The 12821-nt window shown below is 39.8% G+C and overlaps 1 long non-coding RNA gene across 1 annotated transcript in view; it reads left to right on the plus strand.

Annotated features, from left to right (window-relative positions):
• Positions 1 to 12821, plus strand: part of LOC126092524 (uncharacterized) — a 1126098-nt gene that overhangs the window by 586955 nt on the left and 526322 nt on the right. The window lies entirely within an intron of this gene.

A 12821-nucleotide genomic window follows, 5' to 3' on the forward strand; every position in this document is an offset into this window, starting at 1 on the left:
ATACACACAGTTCCAGTCCCCTCACCAAGAAAACTCCTGGCAGTGCTGGGTACAGAAGCCTGGTCAGCACTATCTGCCCATCATTTTATTCACAAATTCATTTCAATGCAACTCGGAAAGATAAGAATCACTCAGATCATTAGAGATTAATACTCTCGCTAACATGTATTCCCGAAATCGCACTGCCCCGTTTTTTCCTTCGCTTGTACGCTACCGCATAACTAGACGTAAATAGTTTGAACGCTCCTCTCAACGAAGATGAGCGTAAATAATAATAGGAGGTTTTGATTCCACTTAAGTGTCTCTTATACTTTACACAGCATTGCAATAGTTACACGAGCACAGCTTCGACCAAAAAATGGTAGTGGGAAGACTAATATGAACTACTCCAAGGGTAGCAAGCATCTACGCATTGAAGAGCCACAACATTATGACCACTGCCCACCGCGACGTTCTATGCTGTGTGGTGGCGTTGCGAGCACGTGACGAGGAAACAAAAGTCTTAAGCGGAGCAGACACGAACGGGGGTACGCTTGCGAAGATTTGGGCTGAAAATCAAGATATACATTGAATGGTCCAATGTTCACGTGCTGCTGTCGTGAGCGCGTACGGGAAGAGATAGATGGACAGTGAAACGACCACTAGGCGTTGAATGGTTGGACGTCCACAACTCTTCAGAGGATATGGGGTTGGCAGGCTTGTCTGGTCTGTAAAGTGGGACAGATGGTCATCTGTGGCATCTTTGCCGAAAGAGTAGAATGCCGGTGCGCGCACAAGTGCTTGGGTGCAGACCGATCATCGTAAATTGTTAAACGTGGAGCTCCGCGGTCGACGTGTTCACATGTGGATCCAACGACACAGTCAGTTACGATTGCAAGGGTACGGGACCATCAGGATTCGGTGGTCGATGAATGGAAACCTGTCAGCTCTTCTGCTGAATCACATTTTTTCTACACTAGGTCGGCGATCGTCTCTACAAAAGCCGTCATCGAGGTGAACGGCGACTCGAAACAGTCTCAGAGCCAGAACAGTGCTACAGTGGTTTCAGGAGCATCATAGTGAACTCACGTAGATGTCTCGTGGACCGAATTCGCCAGTAATTCCAATTGCGAAGAAAGCAGATGCTGAAAGGTTTGAATACTACCGAACGATCAGTTTAATAGGTCGTGCTTGCAAAATACTAACACGAATTCTTTACAGAAGAAAAGAAAAACCGGTAGACGCTGACCTCGGAGAGGATCAGTTTTGATTCCGGAGAAATGTAGGAAAACACGAGGCAATAGCAGCGATATGACTTCTGTTAGAAGATACCGTAGGGAAAGGCAAACCTACGTTTGTAGAACCTGAAGAATTAGAGCAAGCTTTTGACAGTGGCGACCGGAATAATCTCTTTGAGTTTTGAAGGTACCATGGGTAAAATACAGGGAGGAAAGGACTGTACAGAAACCAAATAGCAATTACAAGAGTTGAGTGGCATCAAAGGGAAGCAGTGTTTCAGAAGTGAATGAGACAGGGTTGTATCCTATTCTCGATGTTGTTCAGTGTGTACGTTGAGCAAGCAATAGAGGAACTCATAGACAAATTTGGAGTAGGAATTACATTTCAGGGAGAAGAAATAAAAACTTTGGGGTTTGCCGACGACATTGTAATGTTGCCAGAGACAGCAAAGGACCTGGAAGAACAGTTGAAAGGAATGGACAGGGTCTTCAAAGGGGGATATCAGATTTTTAAAAAAGCAAAATAAGGGTAACTGAATGTAGTTGAATTAAATCAGGTGATGCTAAGGGAATTAAATTAGGAAACGGGACACTTAAAGCAGTTGATGAATTTTGCTATTTGGGCAGAAAAATAGCTGATGATGGCCGAAGTAAAGAGGATATAAAATGTAAACTGGCAATGGCAAATAAGCCTTTCTGAAGAAGAGAAATTTGTTAACACCGAGCATAGATTTGTTAGGAAGTCTGGTTCTGAGAGTATTTTTATGGAGTGTAGCCATGTACGGAAATGAAACACAGACGATAACAATTTAGACAAGATGAGAACAGAAGCTTTTATAATGTTGTGCTACAGAAGAATACTGAAGAATGGTTTGCGAGGTCACGTAACTAATGAGGAGTTACTGAACTGAACTGGAGAGAAGACACAAGTGTGGCACAACCTCACTGCAGGAAGGGTGGTTGATACGACACGTTCCGAGACATCAAGGGATCACTGATTTAGCATTGATTACAGTAAGCAGTTTCCGAAGCATGTAAGTTGCAGCACTTGTTCGGAACTGAAGAGGCTTGCACAGCATAGGGTAGCATGGTGACCTGCCTCGTTCCAGTCTTCGGACTGAAGACCACAACAGCAAACTACACGAAACTTTTCCTCGCTGACGTTCCCCCCAAACAAAACGATGAAAGGAAAAAGTTTACTACTCACTTCATTTTCGTTGTTCATAAAGTAGAGCTTCAGCATCACGCTTGATGTTTTAATTTATTAGTTCTTTGTTACTTATCTATTCACAACACATTTTGCAGACGCTACCTACATATACGACTAAATGTAACTTCAAAATCAATCTATTATACAACACATGGGTCAGGGGATTATATAAACATTGAGATGTGCCAACAAAATAGCTTTTACTTAAAACGAAGCTCAAATTACTCAGACTACCGTTACAGTCGTTCAACTTAGAGACATCGAACGAACTTTAAACTTAAGTTGAAACCCACGTTTCCTCGCTTGCATGCTTGACGTCATCTATTTAACACCTAAAGTTATTTCTGAAGTAAGGTTTCAAGCTGTTTTATGGGATTTCGGGTCTTTGAAAACTCAAGTGCTTACTGGTGTGATGCAAAAATGTGGGACAACTCTATAAACAACACTGACTTGAGATGAATTGTGACCATAGTTAAGAACTTGACGGCAGTTCACGAACCCACTATGTAGTGTAACACTAAACTTTGGGCAACAGAAGGAGGTTCAGTGTCGTTCTAAATTAGCACGGAACACACTTGTCAACATCGCGAACATCAGATATCGACACGAGCATCGCGATTCGAATGCATTCATGTGTAATAATGGTTCGCTGTAAATAAACAACATTTATTATTTAAGTTGCAGTGTTGTAAAAACGGATGAAAATAAGCAGAAGGTGTGCTCTTCAGATCTCTCTACAGCTGAAAAATATTTATTTCTGGAAATTGTATGGGGTCAATATACAGACGCAATAGGAGGTAAAAAAACAAATGAAGTTACTGCTATCAGCAAGTAGTAGGAGAGGAAAGAAGCTGCTGTGGACGTTAATTCACAGAAAATAGGGACAAATCGTGACTAAAAGTATTTGAAAATGTAAATAAAAGGACGAAGAAAGATTTCGCGCATGATAAGATATAATTTCGAGACGCACTTAACAATTATTACATTTCATCTTTACGCAATTACTTGTGTTGAGTAAACTCGAAGAAAAACAGAGCGAATAGCTTTCAAGATGAAAGGCATAGTACTGGAGGGGCTAATTGAATAAGGACTGCTGTTAACAAAAGTGGACAGAAGCTACTTGCAGCCCAGTAGCAACTATTTATTCTTATTCCTCTTCCCAGCTCGTATGACGCGAATTTTCATTCCGAAGTTATATGCGGTGGTTTGTATGCTTTTCAGTATGCTCGAATTAATTTTTGAGACGTAAAATGTAGTTTATAATATTATTCATTACGTTAATATTCGTTTCTTGTACTGATACAGATTTAAATAACACTGAAGGTTAAAGTTCATACACAGCGTCACCAAACGGTATGAAAATATCCTTCTCCTCGTTCATTACAGTGAAAATGATGACGAAGAAAGGAATGTTTGCACTGAACTGGTAAGAACAATAGTGTAAGTTAATTGCAACAGCATATATATATAATCTCTAATTACTGGCAGATGTGGCGCAGACAAGCCAGGATTCTGTTGTAGAACCTACAGTGTTAGAGTTTAAACTAATTACATTAATTACAATCATCCTTAACAACTGTTAGGAGACAAATTATCTATACTCATTACAAACAAAGCCGATAATTTCTTTAACCTATTACAGATCGAAAACGATGTTTCGAGTTTCAGCAGTGTTTACCTATCAGCTTTCGTGTTAATAACAACTTCTTTATCATGTATTTATTTTTTAGCTTGTATTCAAAATGGTTCAAATGGCTCTGAGCACTATGGGACTTAACATCTATGGTCATCAGTCCCCTAGAACTTAGAACTACTTAAACCTAACTAACCTAAGGACATCACAGAACATCCAGTCATCACGAGTCAGAGAAAATCCCTGACCCCGCCGGGAATCGAACCAGGGAACCCGAGCGCGGGAAGCGAGAACGCTACCGCACGATCACGAGCTGCGGACTTAGCTTGTATTGCACAAAACAAAACTGTTCTTTTGCAGTGTCACTACTTGTGAACTGATGATTGCAATTCAACCATACTTGATCTGCAATATTTCGCCACTGGTTCATAGCGGACTTCAGCTCAATCCGCGTTCATTTTCTGTGCTGATCTAAGATAAGCTGCCTTGTTCAGTCGACCGTTGACAACCTCACCTATTCAACAATACGCCACAGCGCAATACAAAAGCTGATTATAACTAACCATTGTTGTTCATCAGTGTTGCTACAATCAGCAGACTTCCCTAAGCAAGGTATTTAGAAATATGGGAATGAAGATAGGTTCTAACATGGTACGAGCGATGCTTGCTTCAGACAAGGAACGCCATCGGGCTGCAGACAGGGCTGTAAAGAGTCTAGAAATACAAGCAAGAGTAAACAGGAGGAGGAACAAGAGGAAGCTGGAGGAGGAGTTTGCAGAGGATGAAGATAATCCATCCTATGGACCTGGAATGCACTAAAAAGTTAATCCAATCTTTGTCGCTCGATTCCCAAAACTTTTATTTTCTCATACTAATTACATGTTTTCTAACGATCTTCCAAACATATTTGTTTCAAACTTTCAGTAAATGTTACACAGTACCTTCTGCATAATTTAACACAGCCTTTTTCCAAAAAACTGTATATTTTTGAATATATAAATAAAAAATTGCAAAAAAATGTTGTGAATTTTCATTACAATTGAAAAAAAATCATCTTTAATAACTGAACTAAAATTTTGTAAAATCCCTGTGTTAAGTTGTAGCCCATATTCCAATAAATAATGTGTAAAAAGTTCAACTTCCTACCTCAAATACTTTGTGAGGAAAGATGTAATTTATAAGCGTTATTTTAACATTGCAAGTACAGGGCGTTCCGGAGCCCCTTAATAGTGAAAACCATTAAACCATCAAAGCCCTTGCTAACGGTTAAAACGAAGCTTCTCGAAAGTTAATTTCCTAAGATCCTGAAACCAACTGAACTTTTATTAAAATTTCGTAAAAGCAAATAACACATGCATGTTAACGTTAAATGGTAAAAATAGCTGCGGTTATGCATTGACTCTAGTCCTAAATAAAAAAACCTTCATTATTATGTTTGAAACATTGCGTAAAAATCAAACTGTTGCCAGAGTTTTGAGGTCGAGGGAGGTGGTGTAGAGGTAAGACACTGAACTCTAATTCTGTAGGACGGCAGTTCGAATCCCCATTTGATCATTCCAATTTGTTTTTCCTAAACTGCTTTGCGTGTATATTAAGATTGTTCCTTTGAAAATGACGCGGCCGATTTTCTTCCCCATCTTTCCCCAAGTCGATCTTGCACTCTTTCTCTAATGACCTCGTAGTCGACGAGACGCTAAACCCGTAATCACCCCTTCTTCCTTCAAAGGCTTTCCATGAACACAGTAGGGTACATACTAAATAAGACTAGATGATATTCAATTACACCCCAAGATTCGTAAAAATGATAAGAAGTATATGCAATGACCGAACATCTGCTTTCCTTTAATCTCAGGTAGCTATGCATGCGAACTCCTTGACATCTCATAGGGCAAATCGGATGGGGGTGCATTAGCAGAGTGCAAAAAACAATATGAGAATCAAGTCGAATATAAGAAATGAAGAAGTCAAACTGAGACTTGTATCTCCACATACGAAAAGGGAACTGATGCAGATAATTGTTCAAAAGCAAACTCTTAACGGTAGTTAAGCAACAGAAAAGTTTAAAAATTTACAGATACGTTGCAGATGTTATTTGATACATGCTGAAAAAGAACGATATGATTGTTCTGTCATAAATAAATGTACTCCAAATATCATGCCATCGAAGATTTCAAGTACCAGATGATGTGTCTCTTGTTCTCAAATACCCAAGTTGTGTCGGTTAAATGCACTAAAAGGTTCAACAGAAAAAAATAACTTTAAACATGTTTAAGTCACCCAGCCAGTCTAATTACTTTCTCTACTTTTTCCATAAAACTATTATGTCGTGTTGTTCAGTTACAATTCTTTGTGGCCTACGTGCCAGGTAAGATCATCACGTCAGCAGTGGTTGCTTTACTGGGCTGTGGGCGAATCTGCCCCCAACGCAGTCGAAGTGTGTGGCGAAGAAGTAGCGCGGAGAGGAATCGTGTCCTGACTGCTGGCTGCTGTTGAAAGAGCATCGGCCCTAACTGGAGTTGTCTCTTACACCGGCATCTAGCCAAGTAGGGCGTGTTTCCTTCGGAACTCCTTCGTAGACCTAGGTCCTAAGTGAGAAAGTCTCATCCCTATCGTGAAAAACTCTCGGTCGCCGCCGGGATACTGGTGGGCTAGCAAACGAACGTCGGTGCCTTCAGCTCTATTCCATACAAGGAATAAACGTCCTTTGGTTCAAGAAAAGCTTAATCTCTTAACTGAACTCTCTCTAACCATGCACACAGTTTGCCTGTTCCGACAGTTGTTTATGTGACAATAATCGAATGTCAAGTCTTATTGAAGGTCAAGGTCAAAACAGTCTGAATAACAAGACATAACGCCCAATACAAGAGAGATTTATCATCTTTTTCCAAAAGCTCTAACAAATAACTCCTTGAGACTTTGCAGAAAAGGCAGTGTCAGTCTACACTGCGTTAACTACACAAACTTAACATCGTATCATGACCTAAAATTCGCGGCATCGGGTGACTTCATTACATTGCGTGAAATATAGTTAGCAATAATACTGTGGAACGGAAATGGAAGACAGGTTTTTAGTGGAATTAAAACTGAAAGTGAAAGGATAACAATGATAATCTTCGCTGACGACATTGCTACCTTCAGAAAAAGTGAAGAAGAATTACAGGATCTGCTGAATGGAATGAGCAGTCTAATGAGAACAGAATATGGACTGAGAGTGAATTGAAGAAGGACGAAAGTAATCAGGAGTGGCAGAAATGAGAACAGCGAGAAACTTAACATCGGAATTGATGGCCACGAAGCAGATGAAGTTAAGGAATTCTGCTACCTAGGCAGCAAAATAACCCATGGCGGATCAAGCAAGGAGGACATCAAAAGCAGACTAGCACTGGAAAAAAGGGCCGAGAGAGGTCTGCTAATATCAAACACAGGCTTTAGTTTGAGGAAGACATTTCTGAGAATGTACGTTTGGAGCACAGCACTGAATGCTGAGAATTGGACTGATAAGGAATGAAGATGTTCTCAGCAGAATCGGCGAGGAAAGGAACATGTGGAAAACACTAGCAAGAAGAAGTGTCAGGATGGTAGGACATCTGTTGTGACGTCACGGGATGACTTCCATAGTACTAGAGCGAGCTGAAAAGAGTGAAAACTGTGAAGGAAAGCAAAGTGGAATACATCCAAAAAAAATTGGCGACTTATGTTGCAAGTACTACTCTGAGAAGAAGACGATGGCGCAGGAGACAAATTCGTGACGGGTCGCAGAAAACCAGTCAGAAGACTGATGAATCAAAAAACAGAAAATCTGTGGAACAATTTTGTCACACCAGAGCCAAAAGACGTTCCTGGACGCTTCCTAGTATGTTGAAATTTCCGTCTGTGATGACATCATCGGTTTTCTGCTCTTATCGTCGCATAGCACAGACAAAGCTTTTTATAAAGGAAAGTCTTGTACATCTGAACCGTATTTTCTTTCTTTTCACTACATTACTGTGTGACATTTCAAGATTATGCAAAATTACGTGCAGCAGAGATTTCAACGGATTGTAAAGAACGGACCTGGGAAAATAGCCTACTTCGTTAACATAATAGAGCTGTACAAAACTGCCAGATGTGATTCAGAGAGATACAATACACCTGCGTGATTTTCTTAATAGCAGACAGCTGTGTATCTGAGTGAAGAGTAGAAGCTGGCGCCTTGAAGATGAGAGAAGATATAGAACTAATAGAGTTACTCGAGTAGCCACGATCAACGATGTAGCAGAAAGGGTTGCTCGTTAGCAGGATGGATTCATGGCAGGCTCAAACTTTGCCGACCATAGGCTGAGAAAACATTCCTAACTTAAGGTCCGCAATCCTGTATGTTTAATCGCCGGCAGCCATGGACAGACAAGCAACAAGCACTTCCCTGATCGGTATTTTCCGTTGTATGCGCTCTAAGACAAGGATGATTACCACACATCCCGACGGCGATTGGCCTGTAGTGTGAGCAATAGTTGACAAATAACGTGTACTGTGGCTCATGAAAGTTTCGTGTGACGCAGTGGGTCCAGGAAAGTATGTAACGTTTATTATTCATCGAGCACGTCGCAAGTATTAACATTAGTTGACAAGATAGCATATCGCGAGAGACTAGGCTCTTTACGCACCAGCCCCAGGCGAATTTTCTGGCTCGAGTAGAAGCGGCTTCTTTTATCAAAGCTCCATTAATTGGAGGCTTGTTGACGATGAAATGTTTGTGCCGACCAATTCCTGGTGGATACCAAAGTCTCCATGCGTTCTGCGTTTTACAGTTTACGTGGGGCAACACATGCCTATGATGACACATTTAATGGTTATGTTCACTATACGAGATGGAATAGTCGTCTCACCACCCTATCCTGAAACCCATAGCACATTTCTGTGATGGTCTTAGGAGGCCTCTCAAAGCCGTGTTCCTCAACTATCGCATTGTCGACAGTCGCACATACTGGGATTTGGCTCCCACTTTCCCCAATGCAAGCTAAATGTTCGCGGCAGATAAGGTACTAGTAAAATAACAGATAGACGACTGAGGGAAGATGCACAACGGCGTCCTCCCCACAGGTATTAACTTATACAATGCAATTAAGGGGAGTTTTACTATCTTTGGCCCGAAAAAAAACATGTCTTTTGAGAATTTTTTCTCGGGGTGTGTTATAGATATCAATGTCAAATTTGGTCAAAATGTTTATTGATATTTCCTCTACAAACTGGATTTTTTCCTATTGCTAAGTAAGAAGCTACAGATGGTTAGCTTGTGCACTTAACATTAATTAGTAATACTTTTGAGTGAAAGATTGATGATATTTATCAGCAAAGGTACAGCTTTAAGATAAAATTGAAGCTGCCAACAAAACAGTTATTAAAAGAGCTAATATTATACAGTCAGTTCCGGATGTGTGATTTAGGAGAAACAGAAACTACAATATATTTATGTATGAGGTTTTATGATGAAAATTAAAGTTTCCAAGAGCTTTGACAAATTAGTTTTAATGTTGGTGATGAGATCCAGACGGCAGACATTGGAGGTGAAGGTATTAATCCCTCCCTTTGCATCCATTGATCAATCAGTACTGGTAGTAAACTAGTCTGATCTAAGCATGATGGAACAACCAGCTCTGAGCAAATAAAAGACCTGTAGTCATCAGTGGTCATGTTGAAAATACAGTGGAATCAACTGAAATCAGGTGGAAAAGGCAATGTCTATGCCAAATTATTATGTGGAACTGATAATTTACCAAGGTGAGATTCTAGACACAAGTATTCAATACTAGGTTGAATGAGACGTTTAGTATGAGGATGGTACTGACAAGAGAAAAGTAAAATTTCTGTTTTAGACTATAAGAAAAAGAAGAAGAAGACCCTTAATATGAAAGTAATAAATTTATGTATAGTTTTAAGATATAGTTTTTGGTTAGTATGGATAATTAATTAGGAGAATGGACTGTGATGAGAATTTCCTGACACTGTAATGTTGGTGGCCTTCTGGTTCTGAATAGTTTAACATCTGAAGTGCATAGGTGTTGACAGAGGATGGTGAAGAAAATTAAAGAGGTCAGATTTGCATGAGAGCAGATGGGATAATTAGAGAATGTGTGTTTTAGAATTCGAGAGGGGAAACAAAGGACACAGAAAGAAAAAAAATCAGATCAACATGATAAGTGAAGGAGGCAATAGGTTGAACAAGTTAGATGAATACAAAATACACAGCCGAGGAAGGACATTATCAAATGAAAACCAGGGGGAATCTTGAAACTAAATACCAAAGATGGTGTGACTGCCTACAAAGATTTTTGCCTCTGTTTAAACATCCATAAGACTAAGGATCTCAAAATGATTCCACCTCCTGGAACTATACAAATTAATGGAACTCCTCTTACCAGGGTGGACACATTATGATATGTTTTCGACTACAGTGAGATGGCTACATAAATGAGGGAGGTTTGAGTAAGAATCAAAGACATCTGGATCCAATTTAGAGATGTCACTAGTATTATTTGTGATAAGAAGCTGCCTATCCACCTAAAATTAAAGATATACTGCACAATGGTTACCGTATTTACTCGAATCTAAGCCGCACTCGAATCTAAGCCGCATCTGAAAAATGAAACTCGAAATCAAGGAAAAAAAAATTACCCGAATCTAAACCGCACCTGAAATTTGAGACTCGAAATTCAAGGGGAGAGAAAAGTTTTAGGCCACACCTCCAAATCGAAACAAAGTTGTTCCATTATAATATGAGACAATTTAGGTAGAATGAATGACGATACAGCTACAGTAGTTTGGTTCGAGTCGTAAGCTTAGCAGTTAAGCTTTACCAGATAGCCATTGCTATGCGTCAGGCGCTCCGTCCGTATTTATACGGGTACCCTTCCTTTTTCACGTGCTTCGTCTGGTTTGAATTGATTGCTTATTTTTCTTTGATCTCACAAGTGCCGTTCTCTTTGTTATAGGTGTTTACGTCACTCTAAGCTGAAAATGCATTATTGTACTGTGTCATGCATTGTTTGTCGCTTGCTGACAGTGAGTGTTTACGGCCTGTCGCCTACTCAGCATGAAAAAGATTTTACGGAAAATCTGACTAGAAGAAGGGATAGGAGATAGGATATCTATTAAGACATTAAGGAATAGTTTCCACGCTACCTGAGGAAAGATGTAAGGGAAGCCAGAGACTGAAATATGTCCAACTAACATTTAATGACGGTGCAAGGAAGTGCTGCTCTAAGACGAGGAAGTTGCCACAGGAAAGGAGAAAATGTCGTCAGTTCGTTGTGCTTACGAATCAGTAGAAGACATCGACAAAAGAAAATGTGAGGGTAAATCGCCAGAATTGAGCTTCCTGATACGTCCTTGACATAGAAAAAAGAATATGTTGCTTACCATAGTTTTGATCATAAACTTCAGTGCTCAGTGAAGAGCTGACGAAAGACCTGGATATACAGTAAAATCGAAATTTAGATACGTCATAATAGGAGAAGTTCAGATTCTTAATTGATTAACGGAAAATGTCTAATTACTAGTACATTTATCTTGGTAAACTGATAAATATGCTATTCGATCAGAAATGCACCGGTATAGTGCGCGCAAAATGCCGTGGGCGCTAGATGCGCAATCGCCTGGGGAAGCTTGTGGAGGGCGGACGTGGTGGTGGTGGGGGGGTCACCCAGAGTGCTGTGGTGGAAGGTTCTGTTCTAAACTGAAGCCTACGCTCACATTTGTTGTAAATATAAGTGGGGCCTCTCCGTGTCCACACTCGCATGGTGACCATTCAAAAATATCTACTGACACCTCAGCTTTCGTTAGTATCTAAAAAAATTCCGACAAAAATGCAGCGATTTATTTTTTCATGGCTTGTTAACCACTTGTAACTTTCAGAGAAGTCATGAGCGGCGAGTTTTGAGTAAAACCTACAGATTTCTTTGGTTGCCATGTTAAAATTTGCTTCTTTTACCAAAACACAACGGAGGTTACACTGTCTCACCTCACTAATATATTGTGCAGACACAGTTGCCAGAGAATTCTGAAACAGTGGTTTATTAAGTTTATTAAGTGAGAAACTGAGGAGAAGTAAAATCAGTGCTTTATGAAAAAGTACATCCTCGGTACAATAAAACGTTTAATGTCTTCATTTACGTTGTTACAAAACCCATAGCAGTTCATGTTTCACCAGCTATCGATAGCCCTTAAAAATTGCATTCTTTCGCCGAAAAAGTCTGTAGTTATTGGAATAACAATATAGATAATTAAGTCTTACATAACAACGACATAGTAAAATACTCTCCTCTTTGCGTACTATCAGTTGCCAGAATCTCATTTCGATATATGGAAGCGTTTATGAAATTTGAGGAGTGTTGTGAGTATTAAATTATGGCTTTATCGCTGGCGCGGCGCGATGTCAAATGAGTGTGCTACATCAGATCAATTTATTCAAGATTGGTGACAGATAGATATCTCTAGCAGTGCCTAAAGAAAAATAGAACATGTTAACTAAATTTCATACGCAACGACATATTATGTAATATGCACTAAACGCAAAATCACAGCGACCTCTATTTTTCATTTCACACTTTTCTCATTTTCGCGAAGTGTCATACTTTCAGGTAAATATCACAGTAATTATGATCATTAACGAAATGATGGGCACATCATCATGAACCTGACATATGAAGCTATTAGTTAAGGAAAAATGACTTTTTTAACCGAATAGTTTCTGTCAAATCGTTTGAGAAAATGATTCTGTCATCGC

Source organism: Schistocerca cancellata, chromosome 7 (assembly GCF_023864275.1).
Source record: "Schistocerca cancellata isolate TAMUIC-IGC-003103 chromosome 7, iqSchCanc2.1, whole genome shotgun sequence".
In the NCBI taxonomy this organism is placed as follows: domain Eukaryota; kingdom Metazoa; phylum Arthropoda; class Insecta; order Orthoptera; family Acrididae; genus Schistocerca; species Schistocerca cancellata.